This window comes from Orcinus orca, chromosome 2, assembly GCF_937001465.1.
Source record: "Orcinus orca chromosome 2, mOrcOrc1.1, whole genome shotgun sequence".
Lineage (NCBI taxonomy): Eukaryota > Metazoa > Chordata > Mammalia > Artiodactyla > Delphinidae > Orcinus > Orcinus orca.
The window spans coordinates 104,148,426-104,176,347 of NC_064560.1; the positions used below are offsets into that span (position 1 = coordinate 104,148,426).

Sequence of the window (27,922 nt, forward strand, 5' to 3'; positions counted from 1 at the left end):
CAGCAACAAAGACCCAACGCAGCCAAAAATAAGTAAATAAATTAAATCTACGTTTAAAAAAAAAAAAGGATATCTTGGTCCTTAGTCCTGGGGTCTATGAAGCTATCAGTTGCATGTAAAGTGAATGTTGCCAGTGGTAATTGACACAAGTCCTAACACCCGCCACATACAAATCCACATACCTACTCTCCTCTCTAAAGTTCTTTTTTTAAAAAAAATGGAAGCAGCCCAGATCAGGACAAAATCAGCATCAGTATGAGGTATGTGGGAGGCAAAGGGATTGAGAAGGGATGGGGAGACCAACATATCATCACATGATTCTTCACTTGAATTCAAAATCTCATATTTACCCTCCAGTTGTGTTACCTTTCATTATACAGCCACACATTCTTTTCAGTAACGAAGTTTGGGGGTAAGATTTAAAGTTTTGGGAAGGAGGATTTTGAAAAAGATTAAAACACTAGACTATTATGAGATGCCTTAGTAATAATATTTAATTATTACTTACTGTGTGCCAAGCACTGTGTATGTAATTTTCTAAAATTTACCTCATTTCACTTCATTCCCATAATAATTGTGTGAAATTAGTATTATTATTTTCCAGAAAAGGAAGCTGAGGTTTAGAGTTTTGAGGAAACTTGCCTTAACATATGCAGCTAACAAGCAACACAGCCTTGACTCCAGGCCCCAGATTTGGACTCCAAGTGTATCAATTCCAAACTGCCTATTAGGGTTCAATGGGGAGTAAAATATTTTTTGCCTGTATGTTAACAAATCCATTTTGTAAAAGAGCTATTTAGTATGACTATAACAGTAGGCATCCTTGTGGGCTAAAAGAGCTAATGAACATTTGAACAGTCAGCAATTTATTGCTAAATCATTACCAAAACTAAGTTAAAGTATTTTCAGATAAATAAACAATTTTAAGTTCCTTATCAAATCCAGCGAAGTAGGTGAACTGGGTATCCAAATGTTAACTTGCAAGGGAGGGAGAAGACAAAGAAGCACAATGTGATACAGCCCTACTAGGTTGCCTCCCCAAGTCCTGCCCTCTCTACTTCAGCATGATGCTTCCTTCACAGGCCCTGAGCTGAATTCCCACCTCTGGTGTAGGAACCTCAGGCTTGCCACCTGCGTTTCTGACCTTCTATTTATTACTATCTGCTTAATCCCTGCTACCAGCCCAGTAGGGAAGTCTCACTCTTAACTGCTCCTTTGTTGGCAATGACTTTGTGTTAAGCATCCAGGACCCTGTTAGGAGGATAATTGATCTCCCACCAGAAGAGAGCAAGAAAGCCTCTGTTTCTCATTATAGCACCTCAGCAGCAAATACCCTCTACTCTCTGACTGCTGGTTTAAGAGACATTTTTCCAAAAATAAATCAGAGAAATATATGAACATGGTTCACCAAATATCTGTTCAACAGGAAATCCTTGGTGCTTTGGAAAACAGCTGACTGGAAGAAATTTCCCATCAGATGGGAATGAAGAGGTGCCGCTGCAGAGACAGAGCAAACCTAACCACACACGGCAGCAGCTCATCAGAGCCAGAAGGCCCAAGGGAAAACAGCACTGGCCAGCGTGCTGACCGCAAACTTCATGAGCAGGATCCTTAAAGCACAACAATGTAACAAACCTGGGTAGCTGGAAATGGTAGGGAAAGCTAGTCACACCAATAGCCACAAGGAGCTGATGAGAGGGACCAGCAGAGGAGCTGGGACAAGGCAGGAGATAAGAAAATAAAAAGATCAAGTTTTCAAAAGCATCTCCTAGAATGTCTTTATTGGATCAATGCAGATTTATAACTGTTTTATATATCTTTTTATATGAAGGAGTAAAAGAATTCTATATCTAATGTAACTGATGGTCACAGGGATGACTATGACAATGAAAACTGCTGAAACAGAGTAACACCTGAAATGATGTCCTTGTGAACACTTCATTTTTTGCCTTATGTTAAGGCACAAACAATAAACCAATACATATGAAAATATTTTCAACAAAAATGAGCAAACTTAAGAGGTTTATCCTAAGCTAACAAATCATTTTTTTAATAAATAGAAAGCCCCATTTCCCCAAGAATGAGGGCCAAATGATTCATGCCCTCTTTTTTCTAGCTAATAAGATATTTCATGAATTTGTTCATCAAACAACAGCCCATCTACATTTTTACTCACCTCCATTGCTGCTACTTTGGTTTAGGAGTGCACAATGACATCTAGTACTAATAATTCTGTAATTCTGTAATTCTTATTTTAATTCTTTGGAACCTACAAAGTACTTTTGTATGTATCAACTCCTGATCTTCTCGGTAACCTTATGAGGATATTATCCACAGTTTATGGTTAGGGGTGGTGAGTCTCATAGATGCTAAAGTAGTTGCCTGGGTCTCCTGACTCCAAAACTTGGTTCCTTCACTATAATAATGTACCTTCTCCTTACTCTAGATATTTAATATTGCAATAGCTTACTAGCCTCCTAAAGTAATATCCTCTGCCACTCCAAACCATCCCATGAACTGATTTCCATCTAATCTTCCTTAAATATAGTTTTCCTCTTATTCTCCTGCTACAGACTATTGTATACCCTCTATTCTAGGCCTCTTCATGGTTCCGTGGATACACTAAGCTTATTCCTCCATTGTCACTTTTATTCCTGTTCTTCACCCTGCCTAGAATGTCCTCATTCTAGGACATTTAAAAGCCCTAGATCAAGGGCTCAATCATTTAAAAGCCAGATCAAGACTAATCTTTTATGCAATAGTTTCTTTAACTACTTAGTCATCTTTTCTTTTTCATATATCCCATATAGTCTAAACCATGATATTCAGTCTTTCATCATTCTTCTAAACTATTTACCAAATAGCTCTTGTACATGTTTTTCCATTTGTTTAATGCTTATTATATGCTTTACTCTGTCTTGAGTCCTTTGTAGAGATTACTACATTAATGTTTGTTTATAATATCTGCAGTAGGTATTGTAATTGATCCCCACTTTGCAGATGAAGAAACTGAGAACCTGAGTAGCTGGCCCAAAGACACACAGCTACGAAGTGATGCAGCTAGAAACACAACCCAAACTGACTGGCTTCAGAGTCCTTTCTCATGAACACCAGGCTCTACTGCTATGCCTATAAGAGCCAAACTTAGAGAAAAAAGTGGTCACCTATGGAACATGTTTGAAGAAGAACACCTGCCTCAAGAAGAAGCTATAATTAGAGCTTTATCACCTTTGTTTAAGATTTGGTCTTTCATGAAATGCAAATCTCACCAAGGGGCTCCAAGGTTTTAAGGCATATATCACTTTGTATCTTGGTATAAAAGGTTTATGAGACCATTCCTCAAGAGCAGGAGGGAGAGCAGAGAGAACACAGAAAAGCATGGGGTTGGGGAGAGTCTCCCACCAAAGGAGACAAGTAGTAGGATAGGCCAGATATGAGAGACTTGAGGAGCCTTGAAGTCTTGCCCGCTTACCGTCTTGGCCATGGCCTGGCCCTATTCCAGCTAGAGAACACATGTCTGGAGAATAAGAACTAGGACTTTTTCAGTCTTTGCAACTTCTGCCCACAGACATGTACAGAGAGCAGAGCACAGGTACACTGGCTACAGATGAGCAACTTAGAATGATGCCATTTCAGAGACAAGTTGTTTTAGTTTACTTGGTTTTTATCCTCACAACTCACCATTACCCCTTTTATTTCCCCCCAACTAAAGCAGACGTGGAAACTCAATGAATATAACTGATCAAAGCAGAGGCCCTTTGGTTGAATTAAAGAAGCCGTGCTGGAGTCTTACTTTACCTGCTGTGTCCACACTAGCTACAGCCCATACAGACCCTCTACAGGTTCCTAGGGTTTGGAGAGTACAGTTCAAACAGCACTAATCCTCAAATGTGCACAACGTGAAATGAAAACCCAGAAAGGTCAAAACACTTGCCTAGGTTCCAACAGCAGAGCTGGGACAAAAATGCAGGTCTCCCGCCCCAACTTCACTGTTTTTCTCCCTGTGCTGTGTTGCCCTCCTCTAAAGCAATCACATCCATAGGGCTGGCATCTTCCTACCATGGCAACATTCTGTGATGTAGTAATCTAACTCTATCCTTAAATGATTTGACCTTGACCTTGATTCTCTGTAGTCAACATCAACATAATTTTCTGGAGCTAGAAAGTCTTTTGATATTAAAAGAGGCTTCTGTAAGAAAATCTTATGAGCAATTTTGACATGTATTGGAATTCTTACTTGACACTTAAGCCGTATAAAGGAAGGCCATTTAGGAAAAACACCATTCTGCAGCAAAAGTTGCCACTAATTCTAATGTTTCCCATGTCTCTGTCCCACCAGGTTGGTTGGACACATTACCAGCCTAGCATCCTGTGCCAGGGCAGGGCCTCAGATCCCTGTGAGAGCAAATTACACACCCCCATCTAAGCTTCCTAAGCACTTTTTGCTATCTTCATCACTCTGTCTTCAATATTTTTCAACGATTAATCCTTAAAAAAATCCTCACAAGGTAAAATATTACTCTCATTCTAAAAACAAGAAAACTGAGACTCGAAGACCCTAATGACTTACTCAGTGATGGGGCTAGAATATGAACAATATAGGTGTGGTTCCCAAACCATACACAGCACACTGTTCAAGCAGGTTGACGTCAGTTCTATCAGGGAGCACTTCTGTCCTCGGTGAATAGAAGGCGTATTCCATTTGGTGCCCAGCTGAGCTCCAACATACACTATTCATTATGTCAAGGGTGGGGCATGGGATGGAGGCTTAAGCCAGACGGCCTACGGTGAATCCTGGCTACGCTTCAAGCTAGCCGTACACAGTAAGCAAATTGTTTAACCTCTGTGTCCCTCGGCAGACTCATCTGACACATGAGAAAATAACAGTACCAACTCCCTCATGTTGCTGTAAAGATTAAGTAAGAGAGAATTAGAAGAGTGCCTAGAACCACAGAAGTACTCAGAAATGTTAGTTATTATTTGTTTTTACAAATAACAATAAGATCCCAATCTGAGCAGACCTTTCCTCTACCCCCATTTCCTTCCTGACTGTAGGACAGCAAAGAAAGGCCCATTGTAACAAGCCCCCTCTTTTAGAGTTTTCATTTAGAGTGCAAATTGCCCAATGTTTTTTCAAGGTAGAGTAAGAATCATACTAATTCTGAAGGCCTGTGAGGAAGATAAAAATGCGTAGTGTTATATACAGTTAAAAGTTATTCCTTTTAAAATGTTACATACTCTACAGGAGTGGATGAGAAACTTGTAACAATGATTTTATTGTATTTTATTGATTCTAAGACATGCATATTTTCACATTTTAACATTTCTGAAACTGGGATTGAGACCACAGATATTTCATATTCCTCACATATAAACCAGGAATTATATTATCTATGTCCTAGGGGTGTTTGCAAGATGTATAAGATTACGTGATAATGAGAGTGAACACATCTGTCACATTTCTTGGTGAGGCATAGTGTTTGGTTTCATTAATATCCACTTTCTTCTTTATCACTCCGTCCCTTACTTCAGCAAAATGTTATTTAAGCCAAAACTCATGAAGGCAGCCAGAGTGTCTTCAGTTCCTTACTTGGCAAGGTGGATTCTAGGTCCAGGTCAATACCACCCTGCAGAAGTCCTCTGATGGCCCAGGCAGGAGTTAATGTGTCCCTCTGTCTGTATCATGAGCCCACTTGGACACCATAGATACATTCTCTGAACCACACACACACCTGTACTACACTGCATTACGTGTATTATAGCAATAGCATGAGGTAATATAATCTCTCATTTTTGCATCTGTCTTCCCTAATGGAATGTACCAGGGTGCCTGATATTTAATAGTCATTTAATTAATTTTCAATGGGAAAAAAAAGCAATGAAGAAATGTACCAATATTTTATGAACTGTCACTAATCTGTTCAACCATAAACAGAACTCGACCTAAATGTTAGTAGGGTGTCAGGGGAGAGGATTTATCCTGTTCTTAATACAAATTTAATACCCTCTTGGATGAAGTAATTATCACACATTCTGCAAAAGTAAGGTTCAAATTTATAAGATATTATTGAATTTCTACAAGAGTTGCCTATACCATAAAATATTTCAGCCAAAAATATGCCTTATGCTAAAATTACACTGATTATATCTCTAACAAGAAATTATGATTATTGCTGGCAAATTGGTACACTGATCAGATGTCCACATGCCTAATTAATGAAATCTAAGGAGCTCTTCACCTTGGGTGTCTCAATAAAAATCTGTTCACAAAGTATTCTTCATAGATGATTAGGCACTGCTAGCTCATTTTGCTCATTTTTATGGTTTTTGATCTGTCCAAAAAATTCACTGTAATAGCAAGAGCATATCCTTAAAAGCAATACAATGGGTTAGTAGTCAGTGACAATTTCAGACTGATTTCTAACTAACCAGGAGGTGCATGGAAATGTATTCTATAGCCTTAATTATCAGGAAATACAAATTAAAAACCAAAATGATATACCATTTCATACAGATGAAAATGGATAAAATTTTCAAAGCTGGGTTACATACCACATTCTGGAGAGTATGTAGAGCAACTACAATTTTTATGCATTAAACAGGACAATGTTAAAGAATATAACCACTTTAAAAACATTAGCAGTTTTCTTATAGAATTAAACCTACACTTACACTATGGCCCAGCAACTGCATTCCTATGTATTTACCCAAGAGAAATTAAGACATATTTTCTCAAACAAACGTATAAGAATTTCTATGCAGCCTAATTAATAATAGCCAAAAGGTGGGAAAATATCCATTAGGAGGAGAAAGGATACACAAATTACAGTATTTTAAAATAGTAGGACTTCCCTGGTCGTGCAGTGGTTAAGAGTTCTGTCTGCCAGTGCAGGGGCATGGCTTCGAGCCCTGGTCCGGGAAGATGCTACATGCCACGGAGCAACCAAGCCCATGCGTCACAACTACTGAGCCTGCGCTCTAGAGCCTGCGAGCCACAACTATTGAAGCCCACGTGCCTAGAGCCTGTGCTCTGCAACAAGAGAAGCCACCGCAATGAGAAGCCCATGCACCGCAACGAAGAGGACACCCCGCTCGCTGCAACTAGAGAAAGCCTGCGCACAGCGATGAAGACCCAACATAGCCGATAAATAAAGAAATAAAATTTTAAAAAACAAAATAGTGGAGCACTAATCAGCAATAAAACCGGAATGAAACACTATTACACGTGAATCTCAAAACGTGTTGAGCAAAGAAGCCAGACAGAAAAGAGTAAATACGCTCCGATTCCTTTTATATTAAGGTCAAAGCAAGACTAATCTATGACAACAGAAACTGAAAATTTGTTGCCTATGAAGGGTGGGGATTGACTTCAAAGAGACATGAGAAAACATTTGGGGGTGATACAAATGCTCTCTATCTTAATTGGGATAGTAGGTGTGTTCATTTTTTAAAATTCTCCACGTTATAAACTTGAAATCTATGTATTTTACTGTTTCTAAATCTCATTCCAGTAAAAAATTATATAAATAAATAAAAATAAATTAAAATATAGCATGTACTTTGATAATGGAAGTAGCACTTGAGAATCAATTTTCTGGAAAGGTGGAAACTGGTTTAATTGAATTTGGTATGAAAATTAGGACTTTTTTGGTTGCCCCAGTTAGACCATGCAGTACTGAAAAATCAGTTGGGCTGTGCACTCAAAGACATAAAAGTCTAAACAGAAAGACATCCTGTTTAGGGAATAAAAGGTTCTTTTGACATCCAGTCTCATCACAAAGGCCAGACTTCAATTCTCATACCTGCTTGGAAATCTAGCTGACACAGAAATGCCTCCATGACTAAGAACAGATCTAAGTTATCCAGAGATTTAACGTCACCCAGTTGGAACAACTACGATAAATATTCAGAGAGAGATTTATTTCAGCGCTGAATGTTCACTGAACATCCTATGATACAAGGATGTCTTCCTTCCAAAAGTCATATCTCCTCCTGTGCTCTTGATTGAATCATCTCTCACCACCTCTAGAACCATGCTCCAGCAACTATCTCTTCCCTTGCTTGTATTTTTTTTTTTTACATCTTTATTGGAGTATAATTGCTTTACAATGGTGTGTTAGTTTCCGCTTTATAACAAAGTGAATCCGTTATACATATATAAATGTTCCCATATCTCTTCCCTCTTGCGTCTCCCTCCCTCCCACCCTCCCTATCCCACCCCTCTAGGTGGTCACAAAGCACTGAGCTGATCTCCCTGTGCTATGCGGCTGCTTCCCACTAGCTATCTTTTTTACGTTTGGTAGTGTATCTATGCCCATGCCACTCTCTCGCTTTGTCACAACTTACCCTTCCCCCTCCCCATACCCTCAAGTCCATTCCTTTGCTTGTATCTTAAACCTCTTTCTCTCTACTGGGTCTATCCAACCTAAGCAATAAGCACGTTTATATTCTACCCTATTGTAAACAGAAAACAAAAGGCAGCCTTCAGCTTTCCTTCAATGTTGTTACCTCCTCAGGCTACTGTACCTTTCATCTACCTCACAGGAGTCCTGCTGTTTACTTCCTCATGAGTCAGTCATCTTCAACCTCTTGCTGTCCAGTTCCTGCCCCAGAACTCTATTAAAATTTCTCTTTAATTGGGCGTATTGGTACAAAACCTTAATCTTCCCTAACCTCTCTGCTGCATCTGAAACCAGTAACCACTCAGCCTTTCTTTCTACCTCCATGACAATACAGCCTCTCTCTGGATACAGTTATTTTGACCAGAGTGGTTACATGATGGAAACTGGGCCAATTAGCTTTTCTATCTTGGGAACTGGGAGTTGGAACATGGAGATTTTGTCAGATCTTTTCAGGCATTTCAACAAGGAAGTGATATAACGTTGTGACCTGACCAATCAACCTTTGATCTTTGGAAAAACTGAGCAGTGAAAACATACTTTCAGAACAACAACAACAAAAAGCATGCAGACAGGTCATCAAAAGCAGAGATAAGAGACCACAGGGCCACAGAAGGAGCAGATCCTGTGTTTCTGATTGCTCTTTAGGCCTGTGTCTGGGGCCATTATGAGTCTTGTCTAAGGGATTGTGAGACACTAGCGTAAATAAGTGTGTGTTCTTCTTTACAAAGAGGCCCTAACAAGGTCCTTCGCTGGTCTCTCTTCCTCTTTTCAGACTTCTTTTATTCTTTTATTCTCTCTTCTAACTACCAAATTAGTATGTCTGCATCTAGCTTCTGTTCTTTGCATTAATTCCTGTTTGTTGGTTGATCAGTTTGGTCTGAATGACTACTAACATCTCAAATTCAATATTTAAATTCAATAGTCAACATATTCAAATTCATCTTCATCCATAAACTACAAAGTTCTCTAAATTTCTTGTACAGTACTAATTAGCAAAACCAACATTCTCTTAGGTGTACAGACTAGAACTCCAGGTTCACCTTTGCTTCCTCTATTTATTTGCCCCAAACTTCTAACTGGTTCTAAATCTTCTGGTCCTAAACTTGACTATTTCTCTCATTATCCACACCTCCTTTCCATTCCAGGAGCTACTGCCTGAGTTCAGGCCCTCATCCATGTTCATTTGATGTCTTTGCCTTTCTTTATAAAATAAAAATCCACAAAAAATTAAACATTTTTATGGAGGTACTAAAATTTCCCCTCACTGTACTCTAAAGAACACTGTACTCTAAAGAATATATTAAAGAAGGGTAAGCTGGGACAAAGTGAGAGAGCAGCATGGACTTATATATACTCCCAAATGTAAAATAGACAGCTAGTGGGGAAGCAGCCGCATAGCACAGGGAGATCAGCTCAGTGCTTTGTGACCACCTAGAGGGGTGGGATAGGGAGGGTGGGAGGGAGACGCAAGAGAGAGGAGATATGGGGATATATGTATATATATAGTTGATTCACTTTGTTATACAGCAGAAACTAACACACCACTGTAAAGCAATTATACTCCAATAAAGATGTTAAAAAAAAGTATATATTAAAGAACATATATTCACTTAATCCTCACCACAGACTTTTACACTTAACTACTGATATGACTTCCTAGCTGTTCTTCTCACCTCGCTGATTGTACATAACTCTAGATGTGTCCTTATTCTGTAGTAAAAGTGAGAATTTTAAATTCTAATGAATGTCATACAGCCTGCCAACAGAGCAAAAATTAGATGCTTACATAATTAGCATCCTCCCTCCCTTCCCCTTTGAGAGTATTAGATTCAGTGCAATTCTCCTCATTCAATGGAACTTCATTTGATTCTAACTTTTGGGTGAAAGTCAATTACTTATGCTTCAGAGCATGTAAGCAAAATGGGTGTGGCAATTATAAGTAAATTAAAATTAGTGTTTCATTAAAAAGAGGGGCAATTTCATCCTTTTCCTCTATCACAGGGTATATTTAAAGTAAATCTATAAATAAATTATTTCAAACTGCCTAATAGCAAGACATCTTTTAACTTCTCCAGCAAAAATAGAGCACATTCTATATAATGATAAGCAATACATGCCCCCAATAAAGAATTCAACATAACAAGTTCACTTCTTTAAAAATTTCTTATATTTTTTATTATGGAATACTAAATTATACATGGAAAGTCTCTTCAGTTTAAAACTAAAACATGCTTAGCATTGGCCAGCTCTTACTTCAAAGAACATCTGGGAATAAGTAATCACCAGAGAAGCAGTTGTTAACTTGATCTATGACAAGTCTAGGTGCTGGTATAATTGAGATAAGAAAATAGGAAGAAATTAAGAAGGCAATACAAAAATTTTTATATCTCAAATAACCACAGACGTACAATATACAATGTCTATCGAAATTCAAGTTTTCAAAAGCCCCTGTTCACAAATGAAGGTAAGCCTTTCCTCCCTCCCATAAAATTACACTAAGATTCAGTCTCTGGTTGTACCTGTGTTTACCTGGCCCCCTGACTCAGCCCAGACCCTTTCCTTAGGACTTGATGACAGCTAAAAAGAAGAGACTCAGAGCAATGATGTAGGAAATTAGAGAGATGATCTCTGACAACAAGGAACCACAATCTGCTAACTTTTAATACATTTAAAAATATAATCTAAAAATAATTTTTAAAAAATTAGTAGTGAGAAAGCCTTCTGAGTAAACTGCTGTGTCACAGAAAAAATGAAGAACACAGAAGGGGTTTCCCAGAGCACATACACTTTCTGTATGTCCTTGATATTAAAATCAAAGTAATCTCGACTATAATATTTGCATTCCAACCTCCCATCCAAGTCTACCCTCAGGATTAAAGGAAAGGTATGGTAGAGCTGTGGTATGCCACACAAACACCCTCTCCAGGACAAAGTCACTCATTCACCCAAATGCCAAAGGCACGTAGCTGAGTCACTTTCCAAGAATGGCAGAGGCCAAGGGGTTATTGCCCCTCCTCTGGGTCAGCCCACATGCAATGACTAATTGACATGGGCACCCAAATGCCTAGCCCTCTCGCTTTAACACAGAGGCCGTCCTAGGATCAGAAGTTCCTGTAGGACTGGCTGAGGCCTCTGTTGCAAATGCATTGTGGCTCAGCTTCTCCCAAAAGAAGCTCTGCACATATATCTCTGTTTCATAGTCTGTTTCCCAGAAAACCTGACTTTAAAAAGTTGGTATGGGGCTTCCCTGGTGGTGCAGTGGTTGAGAGTCCGCCTGCCGATGCAGGGGACACAGGTTCGTGCCCCAGTCTGGGAAGATCCCACATGCCGTGGAGCGGCTGGGCCCGTGAGCCATGGCCGCTGAGCCTGCGCATCCAGAGCCTGTGCTCCGCAATGGGAGAGGCCACAACAGTGAGAGGCCCGCGTACTGCGAAAAAAAAAAAGTTGGTATGAAGGGAGTATGGAGGAAGTAGCTCTAAAATGAGATATTTTACCTGAATCCTCTCTGTTGGACTGGCAATGAGGGCCCAGTCACTGACGCCAGGTAGAAAACTGATAGCCAATGGTGTACTGTGCAGCAGGACAGTTGTTAAATATTCACTAGTGGTAGACTAGGGTGTGATACCAGTGGAAGGAGATGAACTTGTATGTACAACATCTTAAAGTATTTTAGAGGTTGAGGAGAGGAAGTGATTAGCACTGTGAAATAGAATAGCTGTTGCTGGGGCCTCTTAATGCAGTAGAGAAAGACACTGAAAGGCTTAGAGTGATAAGTCAACAATTTAAGGCTAAATGTAAAGACAGCAGACATCCATGTCACCAGATAAAGAAATTCTCACCTCCTGCAGCAGATGCAGAAAAAAGCTGAGCATCAGACCCAGGAATTAATCATAAGAGTGGCAGAGATCCAGAGAATGTTTAATTCTCAATTTAGGCAAGTTGGCTGTGCCAAGGTTGGGGCCTTAATTGGGAAAAAATGGGACTATGAGTCATTTGCTGGGGACATCTGGGTTGATTCACTTGAAACTTTTTAACCCTCAGATTCCCCTGGATCCTCTGAGACTGCAAAAGTGGCCTCTTCCCCCTGTTAGTGGCTAGTGCTCCACCCTTGCTTAAAGACTTGCGAGAAAATCTGTGCGCTCTCCATCAAGATCTACCAAAAACACTCCCATGGACCTCCAGACAGATAACTAGGGAAAAGTCATAACACAATCCAGCTGAATAAAACTGGACTCTGTTAAGGGAGCAAAAAGACAATATGTTGAAGAAATTGAAGGACCTCACCAACATATACACACCAATAGGAACATATAGGAACTGACAGAGTACTTATGAACTGGATTCTGTGAGTACTAGATCCATGTGGAAGCGTATAAAGTTAGATAGGGAAGAATTTACTGCTATTGAAGCAATCTTCTATGATATTGAATTTAACACCTGGCAAAGATCATGGGAGACAGTATTAACACAACTTTACAGTGATTCTTGGAGGCTTGGAAAATGTTATGGTCTATACCAAGTAGAAATAGTATAGCACACAGTAGAAAAAGGGTTTGTAAGTCTCAAAGAAGTGGGTGTACTAGAGTAGATATACTATATAAAGCCAAGGAACTGACCAGCCAAAAAATTTTCCATGGGCAAATACATCATTTTTCAATGAGATAAGTAATGCAGTGGTGAGTTTCCCAATGGCATCATTGAGTATCTCAGTGATGATTATCTTCTATAGGCCAGAGATGTTATAGAACTAGGCTCAAATGACAATAGCAATAATAGGATCCCCAAACAATTTAGGTGAGGTAGTAGCACTGAACTATCAAAAACAAAGTGGGTGAAACTATCATAATAAACTGCAATTGTGGGGTGGCAGCCATGAGGCAACTCAGAGAGAACTATGGAGATGATTAAGAGAATGCAGTTCCTAGAGGCAAGATAGATGCACACCCCTCCACAGATACTGTTTAATTTACATAAGAAAAAAATTATGGATATGTGATTAGAGAATTGAGGACAGCTTCCCCAGTAAGAAGATAAATCTCTTGCCTAGTTTCTGGACCAGAGCCAATACTCAAATCCAGAACCCAGTGACTGAAGGAGAGGCCAGGTCTCCATGAGGTGTGGACCCCACTACTATGACAAATGAATATGGTAATGATTCCCATAGACCTCCAACAAAGGGCCCTACTTGTATAGCCACACACTGGGGAAAAGAGAATATCCAGACACTTTGAGGACTGTGAGACACAGTCTGAGTTGGCATCGATACTAAGCGAACTGAACCCTCTTTCAGAGTAGGAGCATATGAGAGCAGGTACTAAATGTACTTAGCTCAGCTATGAATCTCAGTGTGTCCACTGGATCCCTGGACTCACCCAGTGATAATTCCTTCAGTCTTAATGCATAAATGGAATGAACACATATGGTAGCTGGCAGAACCTCCGCATTGATTCCTGGGCCTGTGGGATTAGATCTATCATAGTGGGGAAGGCGAGTAAATAAAAAACATTATCACATCTTAGGGAATGCAAAGTTTAGTATTACCCTTAAAGATTTAAGTGATGGCTGTCTCCATCCTATCTATATTAAACTCATCTCATTTAGTTCACTAGATTTGCCCCTACAAAACCCAGATAGATCCTAGTGGATGACAGTGAACTACCACAAATTCAAAAAGTAATCATCCCAGTTGCAGCTGGTATGCAGATGTGGTATCTTTACTAGAGTAGATTAACATAGCCTCTGATACATGGTATATGGTCATTGAACCAGCAAATTTATTCTTTTCTATCCTTAAAAGGAAAATGGTTCAGATGCAGTTCAAATTCAGGTGGGGCACACAAGCATGTACAATCCTGTCCCTAGGCTGTGTTTTCCCATCATGAACCACCATGTACCGCCATTTTCTCACCATGTACCAGGACCTAGATCATCTGCGTATTCTGAACGTTACATTGGTCCACTACATTGATGATATCCTGTTAATTGGATCTAGTGAGCAAAACGTAACAAGAAGTTGAACAAGAAGGCCTTGATAAAACACATGAGTTCCAAAGATAGATTAACCTTATCATGGCTCAAACCAGTGTAGTTTTCAGAAGTAGTCTAGAGGATACCCTGCTATTCCTTCCAAAGGAAAAAATAAATCAATGCCTCTCACATCCAAAATGTGGTAGTCTCTTCTGGTTCTGGAAGTAATATAATCCATACTTGAAAATACTACTCTGACTCATATGCTATATGAAGACTGACATAGTTCAGACCCTATGAAAAGAGACAACCATGGTGAAAAACTTACCTTGTGGAATTTATGATGAACCCCAACAGGATAATGTGGACCCCTGGATTCTGGAGAAAGGTCATGACCTCTGCAGAGGAGACCTATATACTATTTTTTAAAACTTCTCAATCTGCAACTGGGTCCAAATATGTATGGAGCACTTGAGCATGTGGCATCACTTGACCATGCTGCCAGAACTACCTAACATGAGCTGAGTTCTGTCTCACTCACCAAATCATAAGATTGGGTGAACCCAATAGCAATCCACTGAAAAATGGAAATGGTATGTCTGGGATTATCAGACAGGACCAGGGTCACAGGGCACAAGTAAGCTGCATGACATAGACTTTGGACATTCACTACTATTCACCAGTGTCTCTCCCTCAGTGTGTGGGTATATGTATGTGTGAGTGTGCGAGTGTGTTTACTTCCCTGTTGGAGGATATCCCTTGTTAGTGGCTAAGGGAAGAAGAAAAAAAATATCTGAACTTAGTGCATGGACAGGTTGTCTAGTATGTGGGTATCTCAGTATGTGGATAGTACACGAAAATGGACTACTGCTACACTATCCCACTCAACATGGCACTGAAAGACAGCAGTGAGGGAAAATCCTCCCAACAGGTAGAATTTGGGGTAGGTTACCTGATCATCCACTTTGTTGGAAAGAGAAGTGGTCCATGGTAAGAATATACGTGGACTCGTGAGCAGTGGTGAATTGCTTGCCTGATTTCACAGGACCCTGCAAGAAGAGAAATTGGAAGATCTGGTTCAAAGAAACCTACAGAAGAGGCATGTGGGTGGATTTGAGGGGAAGAGCTCAAAGTGTGAAATTTTTTGAGTTGCATGTTATGGCCACCAGAGAGTATTCACCATGGAAGTAGCAATAAATAAGCAAGTAAACAATGATTTGACCAAATGTGGTTGAGATAGAGATTATGCATGGACTCAACAGCATGGGCTCCTACTCACCAAGGCTGAGCTTGGTACTACTGCTGATGAATGCCCAACGCTCCAGCAAGTGAGATCAATGCTGAGTACCTGATACAACGTCTTTCAAGAATATCGACTAGTGACCTGGTAGCAATTGATTACATTGAACTTCTACTCTGGAAAGGGCAGTGCTGCACTCACTGGAATCAACACAATTCCAGATATAAATTTGCCTTTCTCACCCACATAATTTCATCTTCGACCAAGGGGACTACTTTACAGTAGTGGTTGTGCAGCAGTGTGCTCCTTACCATGGATTCCACTAGTTCTATGACATACCACATCAAAACCCAGAAACTTCCAGCCTAATAATTTTAATAATAATAGCCTTTGAAAACACATTTGAAGTACCAGCTTAAGAATGACACCCTCATGGAGTGGGTACCATACTACAGAATGCAGTATATATTCTAAATCCATGACCATCACACGGTATTGTGCCCCCAGTAGATAGAATACATGGGTCTGGAAACCAAGAAGTGGCCCTGCTTATTATCACTCTCAGTGTCCCAGTTGGAATATTTGTACTTCCCATCCCTACAACTTAGGTTTCTCTGATTATAGAGCATCTGACTCCAAGAGTGGGACTGCTTCTATTAGGACACACAGTGAAAGAACTATGAAGTTTTAAAATATGGTTTCCATTCGGTCTCTTTAAACTTATGGCAGGAGGAATTGACTCTGATCATTAGGAGAATGTAGGGCCAAAATTACATTATGTAAACAAGGAGGAACACATCTGGCATCCAGAAAAGCCACTGAGGAAACTTCACAATCGCCTGCCAGATTTGATGGTAAATGGATAAGAATGGCAAGATGACTGAGGTCTCAGATCATTCAGGGATGATAATCTGGGTCACCCCAGGAGGTAAGCCAGCTAGACCAGCAGAAGTGCTAGCCATTGGTAGGAGACACCTAAAATGTGAGGTGTAGGAGGAAGATGATGGGTTGTGGTCTTCAGGGCAGTTGCGATTACTAGGGCTCTAGCTCATTCTAATAACTTTGTTCATGTAAGTTTCCCCGGGATAATAGACCAGCAAGCTATCCCAGATGGTTAACTTGAGATATGAAGCAAGAGTGTCTGAGAGGCACACAGGGCAGACTATAATGGATGCTAGAGTGTGATACCTTCAGGACCAAGGTACACATCCCGAGTCAACCCCTGGAATGGCCCTCAGCTGAAGGGAGTCTTGGTTCCTGGATTGGCACAGACACCAGTTCACAGGTTTCCACATTGTCCCTAAATATGCCCTAGTTTTGATCTTCAGATTATGTGACTCCAGGTCTACAAAATTATTTTCTTTATTGTCACAATATATCGTAAGTAGCAGAGACAGCTAATGGGTAACAAATATTAATAATAGTAGTTGCCATTTAATATTTGTTTGCTCTGTTCCAGGCACTACGCTGAGTATTTTAAAAGTTATCTCATTAAATCATGGAAACAATCCTCTAAAAAATGTACTATACTATTCCTGCTATAGAGAGGAGGAAACCATGGCTTGCCATAATTCAGTACCTTGCCTAACACCACAATTCTAGAAAGTGGTAGTGCCTACATCTGAATACAGAATATGAAATTCCAAAGCCTTCACATTATATAACTTTTTTATATAGATAATTGGCAAAATATAAAAAGTAATACTTATGTCTGGGAGAACATAATTTGAATTTAAACTGCCTGATTATCCATTTAAATATACTACTGAACATACTAAATATAGATGTAGTAAATATTCTACTGAAAAGGCATTGTATTGATATATTGTACAGAAGTTAAGAAATTAATTTGTGATGGATCTGTATTAGAAATTGCATCTCTAAGATAGATTCTTCATGTCCTAGCTGAGTCCAAATATGGAACACTATTCTAAATGAAAGGTTTCCTAGCATCTGATAGAGCACTCAGCCAGATGGTCTGAGCCTTGGAACTGAGGGGCCCAGAAATGCCTAGCCCTAAATATACGAAGTTGTGAAGTGTACATTTTCGGTTCCCAACAACTTAGCCTCATCTTTGTTCACCTTTTCTGCCCCGCTCTCTCGAGACCTCAAGTAGGCAATTACTCAGGTCTTAGCTGATCTACCGCAACTTTTGGGAAAGAATCTGATGACTATAGATGTTACTAACTGATGCAACCTAACTTATGTACTTTTCTTGGATGCTTGGAAGAATTTTAGACTCACAATTAAAGCATCAGTATTCTGGGAGTAGAAGGATAAGGATTGTATTGTTTTTTGTTTCCATTTTTCCAAACAAAAGAACTTCATGGCCCTGAAATCTTACCAAATAAATAAAAAGTCCTTTGTTACTTCTAACACACCTAGTTTATTTTTCTTTAAACTATTTTTTTCATTGTCTACATGTTCACCTTAAATCATTTACACAATAAAAAGAAAACTACAAAGAAAACTTACAATTTTTGCAAGAGGGTATGAGGTAAGAAAAATATGTACATATATCATTACTGAAAAGTTTTAAAAATAAAAGACTCAAATTTTATTACATAACACTTAGGTATGCCTCCAATAAACCCCTTATAAACAAATATGAATATCCCAATAGAAGCTAGGGTTCTGTCACCAATTTCATGGCCAGCAGACGGCAAAGCAGTCCCCTGTCCTCCTGCTCTGCAATTAAACTTCCTAATCTTTTGTTGGGTTCTCCTGAAAGCTCTATCATTCTTTATTTATTCTTTATTCATGGTCTCGCTTTCATAGATGATTCTGTGGATACATGAAATAATTATCTACATGTTTGGAATAATTTAAAACATTCCAAATAACTAAGGAAATGAGACACAAAACAGGCATGTTTTAATAGAGAGATGGACAAAAAAAAATTAGAAAAACAAAAGAATGGAAGGAAGAAGGAAGGGAGGAAGGGAGGCGGAAAGGAAAGAGAATTGGGTTAAGGTGAGGAGGCAGAGATACTCAGAGTTGTCATGGCTTGTTTACCTTCTGGACAAGCTGGTCTGTTCTCCCTTTAGGTGTTCTTCCCCAATTAAGTAATCCTTACGTCATTACCCTGCTAGGGGTAGTGCTCATAATCAGAAAGAATCGTGAATATGGTCTTAGACATTTTAGCCCAATTCTTTCCCTGATTAGCATATCATGACAGTTCCAGAGTTCTCCACCAAACTGGAGACGCAGGGGTATTACAGTGTTACACGTCTATACCTAGGACAGCTCCTTTTAAAAACAGAGGACAGAGTGACCATGCTGTCATTGTTTTCAAAAAAAGGTCCAGTTATGCATCAATATAAGCAAGTTAATACTTAAAAAGCAAAAAAATCAATGGATTGATACTTGCTTTACAAAGATATTTAGCACAATTTTCCAGAAGACAAAAAGCTAGTTCTCTAGAGAATTTAACGTTGATATTAGCTTGCAGATACTTTGAAAACCTATATGGTGCATAAATTAAGGAATATCTGAACACATAGTCAGAAATAATCCTCCCTCTAGTTTGTATTTGGGTTGTGTTTGTATTCAACAGTTAAAAAAAAGAAAGAAAGAAAAAGAAAACAGATTTTATATTGCATAATAAACAAAGCACAAATCCTGTTTGCCAAAGAAGAAATCTATAAATTTAATGGCAAAATACGTGAAACATGAGGAATTACAGTTTTAATTTAAGACTATTGCCCTGCCCTGCTATCTTTAGGAATTGTTTGGACTAATGATTAATTAATTATTTATTTTTGTATTTTTATCCTTCAATTTCTTACCAGGCTATTATTTCAGGCAGGAACCAGAAAGATTACCTAATATTTTTTAACAATTAAGCAGTAGTTGTTAATCAGAATTTGTTGACAGTTTTCCAAGACTGTAATTGAGGTTGCATAACCTTGTCTTCATTGATAAATGCAAACTGAACCATAGTGTTCAGGTGAGAAATATCTGATCACAATTTTGAGGGAAGTTACTTACTCACCAGCTTCCAAAATACTGAACAATATGCTGACATTAAGAAACAGCTCAGTTTATCCTCTAATGTTCTACTCACACCAAGCATGGTACCTGCCTATGTCTTCTCTCCATAATAAGGCTTCAAGCCTCTTCTTTGAAGGACAATTCTTTTCAACCCCAGTACTTGCATGCTGTGTTACACAGAATAGACTACTAGTGAAGATGAAAAAGTAAAAGATATATTCAAGAGGAATCTATTGAGAAATTTAGATTTGCAGTCAAAATTTTTAAAAATACTAACAATGTGAAGATATCAGCCCTTTATTCATTCACCCAACAAATATTTATTGAACACTAACCATGTGTTGTGACCTGCACTAAGTTGGGGTGCACAATGGTGGGGAAAACACCAACAGTCTCTGACCTCTGTAAGATCAGAATAAACAGGGAGAATTAATTAAGCAAGCAATAAACAATAGTATTTTCTTTCCAACCCACTTCCACCAAAAAAGTGACTCCTTGATGCCTACATGAAATTCAGACCTTCCCACAGCCCCAATCCTCACCATATATTCTCTGCCAACATATCTCTTAACCTTTTGCTTGAATAGAATGTACTTTCATTTCCTCATCAGACCGTTACTGTTGCAATGGGGAGTCTTACAATTCATTCCTTCCACCTGTAATTCATACTTAGCCTGCATTCACATTCACGACTTTGGCAGCCTACCCTTAATTCGCTCTTTGTATAATAAATTGGGTTTAAGTTTCCCTCTCTCAATAGATGTAAGAGCTTTTGATGGCAGGTCCTCTACTTATCATTTTCACATTCCTTCTGTAGAGCCTACCAAACTGCCCAAAGCCTTCTTAAATAGCAGCAAAACCAGCTTGCTGTCCTCCCCTCATTATTTTGTTATTTCCTCTTGACCCACAACATTCACTCTGCCTGGAATATTCTCTCTGATCAATAATCATAACCTATATCATCCCCTCTTTTTGAGAGGAGATACCAAGAAAAACTCTTTTAGCCATTATCTTTTATTGTTAATAATCTCAAACACAGGAAATTGCTGTATCGTATCACATCAGAACCATTTTCACTTACTAGGTCTTTCCTTCCTCTGCAAATAATATATGTAAGCATTCTACCAGTTTTGCAGTGAGGATAAAAATGGCACAAGCCTTGCACTCAAGGAGCTCACAGTCCTGTGAAGAATAGAAAAGAAAAGCACTTGAAATTCAGACCTGACTAGATGGTGAGGGAGAGAGGGTTCAGAAAAGCCAAGTCGTCCGTCCTCTGCACAGGTCACTACACATTAAAACCACACAGACACATCTTGTTTGAAACTCACCTTGCTTCATTTCTGCAAAAGCTGCTCACAGCTCTGTAATTAACCCAGAAGGAATCCCCTAGACTACAAATGTTGTATAGCTTGTCTAATTAGGACAAAGGCAGCCGCTCAAGAGGCAGGATATACATCTCTCAATCAGGAAGATACAAGAGCTGTCCCTCAGGCGGCCTAAGGCATATAGCAAGAAGAGAAAATGTAAACACAGTCACCTTGGTGTGCTGGCATTTCTGAAATGTGCATTTTGTGGACATGTTTGGAACCCAAGCTTGACTTTCTCCTGTTGTCTGTGACACTCCTGCCCCACCTTTTTCCAGAGCCACCTGCTGAGGCCTCAGGACACACAGACTAATTTCAGTAGTAATCTAAGTAAAGTGTAATTAAGATAAACCTGCTGGTACTCAGAAATATGAAAAGTGTACTGTCTTTCAGGCATGGAGTTAATATTCTAGTTTCCCTTCACGAGAATGCTGGCTCTCAATTGCTTTTCTGGGAAAAGAGATGGATTTTGCATAACAGTAATTTCTTTTCTCTCTCTCTTTATGACCAATTTTTTTCCTCACAAAGATAATGTGTTGAGATCTAAGTCTCTGATCTTGGGACATAATAGTTCCCTCGGTGTTAATAATCAATCTACAAAGGGGTTAACTTACATTCCAAAGGTCATTTCAACTACCTCCCAAACCAAATAACTAGGATCCTAGTTATCCAGACAGCCATCTCTCGTCACTGTGCTATTTAACTAAATAGAAAATGACAAACTCAACAATTTCAAATAATTAAAATGTATTAAATAAAGGCCAATTATGATAAGCATAAATTAACATCTTATAATATAGAAAGTGCTAAGGGGAAGGCTTGAGAATCTTCCATGCCATCACAATGAATATATACCATTTTGTACATTTATCATTTTGTACAATATTGCAAACATAAGATATCTTAATGTTTAAATAGTATTATCACCTATAAGTATCTATTATATCTATCCTGGTTCTAAAGAAACTGCAACAAATTAGTTAATTGTTCGCTAGCGCTTGAACTCTCGATGAAAAAGGGGTCACAGTATCTCTCCATTAGATTACAGATTGCTTGGTTTTATCACTCATTAATATTCACAGACATACAGTAACACATCTTTTGCAAGAAAATATGAACAGGTTTTCTTTGTTGGTCCATTTTCAACTGATATTAAGCACTACAGTAAATCATCTGTCCTCAAGCCATTTTAGATAACTGAACTAAGAGCTGGAGTTCACAAAGAAAAGGGAGACAATATGTGGATTAACTGAGAAATAATTTTAAAATAGGCATCCAGAAATTGTAAGTACTTTGACAAGTACTCTCTTGGTACTCCTATAGCTTTTTTAAAACCATATCTAGAGTCTTATAATTCTAATTACATTTGACATTTGAAATTTGTGTCACGTCTTGTAGACCTTTAAAAATTTCTGCTTTCTAAGAGACAACTTTTCCATTTTCACGGAAGAAAGCTTTATATTCCAAACACAAAAATCAGTAAATATTAGCATGTGGGTAGGGCCGGAAGGGCAGACAACTGGAACTGACTATGAGAGAAATTAATCCAGGCTTATAGTGTCAAGGGTCTTAAGAGGAAGGTAATATAAAAGCCAGTAACTCTCAAGGAAAACTTACAAAGCCAGCCTCAAGTTTTCTCTCCATAGATTCTAGAGTTGGCCACACTCTGCCGCTCCTAACTGACATTCCTTCCTGTCACCATCATTATGGAGAAATTTAGAGATTTCAAGATCAATCAAAGAATTCAGTGCAGGTTTTACTCAGACTCTTCATTCACTCTTTTGGGGGAAATTTTTCTCCAGTATGAAATGTCACAAGTAAAAACAGCTGTGTGTAATCAGCCATACTGCCTCCCATCTTGGAATAAACAGATACTCTAAGAATTCCTTCTAGAAAACTGAAAAAGACCACTGGGAATTTCCTGGACTTTTTTATATAATTGTGTCTATTGCCGAATCCATTGGGAGCTGGATGCCATAAAGCAGAAGCCAGGATGGTAAAGACCAATACTGTGGACACAAGCTGGGTGTACCACAGGACTAAACAGGAGAGAGGTAGACCGCATCCTAGATTATTAGCTGAAGTTAAAAGGGGAAGATTAAGATCAAAGGAAATGAAGGGGGATATGAGGCATAGAGCCAATGAGGAAAGTACTGTTACTAGAAACACCAAACTGAAAAAGTAGTACTTAATCTCTGAACCCCTGATCAAGAACAGGAAGACACAACACAGGGAGTTGACCTGGACTTATACTGTAACAAGGTTCTGACCTAGATAAAGTCAGGCAGGCAACTCCCCTGTTTTTAACTGTTTGTATTCCACCTCTCTTGAAGCTACACTTCTGCCTTTCAGTGTTTATGCTCATGAGCTGCACGGGTACTAGATCCTGACATTTACCTTAGAGTTACTGAGTGTCTCCTAAACTCACACCTCTAAACAGTGAGAACAAATCAGGGTCACTGGTCATAGGCTAATCTCTCTTCTTGTTCTCAGGACTATTTTACAGTGGTAGACTCTTCATGAAACCCATACCTTCTGTAATATAGAAAATAACTAGTATTTGCTGCCTCTTGATACCATGGAAAACACACATAAGAATGTGAGAATCTCAGGGCCTTTGATTTCAAAAAAATTTGGGTGTCCAAAGCTATTCCAATTTGTTCTAAATGTAACTGCTGAAGAAATTACTATCTTAAGTCACAGTAGAGGTTTGAATATTCCCTTCTGACTTTACTTTTTTGCTGTTATTTCCTACTTTGTATACCAGCCTCTCTCCTTCCCTTACTAGTCTTTTTCTCTAATAACTGATATTACAGAATTCAAATTAAATATAAAAGCAAAGAAATTTACTGAGCACCCCCCTTTTATATACAAGTTAGTGAGCAAGATGAACATAATTACAATTAAGAGTAGCCAGTATTCCTTGGACATTTAATCTATATTATTCATTTAATCTTCATGAAAACTCTATGAAGCAATCCTCTTTATGGTGCCATTATTTTCTAGTTGAAAAGTTAAGATGCAGAAATTTTAAGTAACTTGCCAAAGTTTACAGATACTTGATGTGTTTATAGCCTTGCTAGGAATTTTTTTTTTTCAAGTTACATGCAACAAAATAGGTTTAAACTATAGGTCAAGACCAAAGGTGAAATCTCGTGAGAAAGTATATGATGCATTAGTAAATGAATGATGCAAATAATTTAGTACTATGGAATTGTATAAAATTTCAGTATGTGGAAATTCTGAGTAATCTGTTTAATTGGGGCAGAGACTGGGTCAGGGATCAGAAGGTAAAGCTGAAAAAGGCAATCTGGGATGTGCTTGGGAAACGTGTCTTTTTTCCACACTAAGGAGTCGAGGCTTCATTTCATATACAATGTGGTGTCCTTGAAAGTTTCTGAGCAGGGAGTGAGCGACATGTGCCATGGTCAAGGCATTTTTTAGGACAATGAATCTGGCAGTAGTATGCAGAACAGATGCTCAGAGGAGAGGCTTATCACAGACAGAACTGGAAGATTAGAGCAGTATTCTGGTCATAAAGCGATAAGAACTTGAAGGTGGTGACAATAGGGGAAGGAACGAATACATGCCTGGAAATGATATACAGAAGAGAAAAGAAGATTTGATGAGTAATTGAATATGGGTCATGAGGAAGTATAAGGCAGTGACAATGACTTGAGATTTGAGCCTGAGAGACTGAGGAAAAAATCAGGAAAAGGAGCTGTTTGGGGGAAAGCAGAGGAGGTGAATCTCTTGACTTTGGTGGGACACCTTAGTGTAATTCCTCTCAATGAGGTAGTACAGGCCACTAAATAAATTCAGCTCACCGAGACAGAGAGTAGACAGAGAGGATCAAGAGAACACTCCAACTCAAGGCTAAGTGGAGGAAGACAGCTATTGATGTTCTGTGTTTATTGTAACCTGTTGTATTTATTCATCAAGCTTTATATGTCTCATTATTTACTATTTGAAAAAAACGTTCTTCACCTACCGTCCAGGAATATTGTGACACTTGATTAGGTATTTAACATGGTCTCCTAATCCTATGGATTGCTTTCTAAGAAGTAACTAGAATTGAATTTTAATTTTTACATATATGAAATTAATTTACATATTTTGCCTCCTGCCAATCAACCTTTTTGGAAATTAAGAAGGAAATATAAATTCTCCTGTTTTCCCTTCAGCCATGAGAGAGCACCACAACCCCCTTCTTTCTAGCATGTTCTCATGAGTATGCCCATCCAGAAGGGAAGACAGCTGGAAAGAGAGAGAGTCAATCTATTCAAATGTTTAAGTAGAGTATGTACACTCACTTTATTTTTAAAACCTCTCAACAAAACTGTTCTATGAACAACTCAAAGTCGTTCTAAGTACCCAAATACCATTTGTTTCTTGTACAAAATGGCAGCATTTCAACGTCTATCAAAGCTGCAGCAGATATTTTATGACTCACAAATACAGGGCCTTATACAAAATACGCAGTTACATGGAATATGAATAAGACAATACTTATCATTGCCTAATTGTTTGAAGGAAAACAAGCTGTCGGACTTCTTAAAAGTCCTAAAAGGATTCGTACCACTTTTTCAGCTTCTCAGGCAGGTAGATGATATTTATAAGCCTCTAGCCTCAGGAGAAGCAAATTAGAATCAAGTAATTCTGCAGCTACATTTCAAATGGAGTCAAACCTACAGAGTTTGCATTACATAGCTTCTGTACAATTTCTAAGTCTGAGAACTGAGTCTTCAGGAGCATCAAATAAGTCTTCCATTACAGATGAGGAAACCAAAGCTAGGAAATGACAGCCCGAGTTTACCCAGCCAGCTGGAGGCTGAAATTGGATTTGACCAATACCAGTATTTTCTCCTAGATAGCAAAAAGCAATGGACTCTCGTTAGAATGCGTGCATTAATTCTCTATCTTTATCTGATTAGCAATTTTTACTAAGTAGTTCTGGTAAACAAAGCAGTTGTTTAGGTTTTCTCAGTTATGTGCCACTTCACAAAGACATGATGCAAATCACGTTTGCTCTTCTCCCAGTTTTTCTAGGATCAGGTCAACAGTGTCCTGTCTTAGAAACACGCCTCAGTGATAGTGCCTAAGTCATCAATTCTTCCCACCTGTCAGTACGATAAAAATAGTCATCCCTTTCTGACAGCTTTTCTTTTTCTTTTTCTTTTTTTTCCCCTTAGGTATAATAAGCCTGGAAAAGATACTAGAGTAGGTTATTTCAAACTTCTACAATACATAAAACAAAATATTTCCATGCAAAACACTTTTTGTCTACCAACAAGACATGTTGCACCCAGATTTTCAAGAGCCAGAATGCTCAGGAAAAAAAAAAAAAGGTGTTTTATGTAGGAATTGGGCCAATGGAGATTGTCTATTGGGAATAGAGACAGACCAAAGATGAGCTTGTAAAAGTCTAAAGGAAACAAGAAACTATTTTAGAGAGAAACCCATCTTCTCTGGTTACTTTTTTTTAATACTTTGAGAATCCTGACAATTTTGACAAAAAAATTGACCAAAGACTCAACAATTTTTAATGTTGAGTTTATTTCTTACTAACCAGCATTTATATCCACCAAATATTTTAATTCTCTATATAGAAAAAATAATACAAAATATTCTCCCATATCAACATTACAGTAATTTGTATATGCTGAGGCTAAACTATACAATGTAACTAGGATATGCAAAAGATAGGAAACATATATACCCCTAGTATCATTTTCACAAGAGAAAGAGAAATGACTGTGTGTCTTCATTTCTACTTCTCCTCTGGAAGACTTTTGATATTGAGGCTAGAATACCACCTGTCCTCCTAACTCTGCCTTAAAAGACAAGTTGAGCAAGCACTGCTGTGGCATCATTATCTCCATAGAGATTACGGAACTGGGAGCTCAGTCTTCTGCCTGCTCAAAAGCTACAGACTGAGAGGGCTATTAATAAACCCACCCCCCTTTTTTTAAGCTAGAAGGGAATTGGAGCTTAGCCATCCAAGCACAGAAAATTTAAGATCCAGAAGGATTTGTAACAATAGCAATAATAACAACAGATACAAATGCCTTGATTTTACAATTATTGTCTGAATGATGTTTTAAATTGTATGGTATCAAACAAGTTGATATTAGGTATAAACCATAATATCATTAGAAAGTGACTTTCTATCTGTAAAAGTGTGTTTTAGAAATAAATTTGGCATGTGTTTTTCAATCCTCAAAATTTCTGGCTGAAATTTTTTTTCTGGTGGGAAGATGATTCTCACGTTTCAAAGATTCTGGAGAAAGTTTTTCCATAGTGAAGAGAATGGGTTGGAAAGAAGGAATAACAGGTGATGGTATTAAAAGTGTAAGACAATGTACAGGTGGCAGAATGCCTCAGAAAACTCACAGTAGGTGTACGAATTGCATTAACCGAGTAGGTCAATAGAAATGAAAGTGCATGGAGTACTGGGAAAAAGATATTTTCATACCAAAAATGTACTGATATTCAAAATCACAGATTTGCCCTAAATCAGCTAAGACGCAAAGGCTACTCTCTTCTCCACTGACCCTTACACACACACACACACACACACACACACACACTCTTCATATAATCTGTCTTTGAAAAGGGAATCACCACAGTTGTCATCTGTTTACAATGTTCCATGGGCTTTGAAGCAAGTAGGTCCGTGCATCACACACTTACTTTATTGCTTCAAAGACTAGCCACCACAGAAAGGGGTTAGATGGCCTAGAAAGGGAAACACTTTACTTTGTTAATAATAGGCACATGGAAAGTGGATTCTCTAGGCTTATCTAACACGTTTACCTCATATTTCATGGGGGCATGGATTTACTGAATCACTTGCTAATGACAATTTCTGGAAGAAGTTACCAAGTCTCTATAGTCTAACAACTAATAATCAGATGCTAGGAAATAAACCATATCTGCTTATCCATTTTCAAATC

At 38.6% G+C, this 27,922-nt stretch overlaps 1 protein-coding gene across 2 annotated transcripts in view; it reads right to left on the minus strand.

Annotated features, from left to right (window-relative positions):
• Window positions 1-27,922, minus strand: part of UNC13C (unc-13 homolog C) — a 790,070-nt gene that overhangs the window by 583,115 nt on the left and 179,033 nt on the right. For both annotated transcript variants that reach the window (XM_049705963.1, XM_049705964.1), the window contains one exon: window positions 15,322-15,418. The gene's annotated coding sequence lies outside the window, so the exon portion shown is untranslated. The remainder of the gene's footprint in view (window positions 1-15,321; window positions 15,419-27,922) is intronic.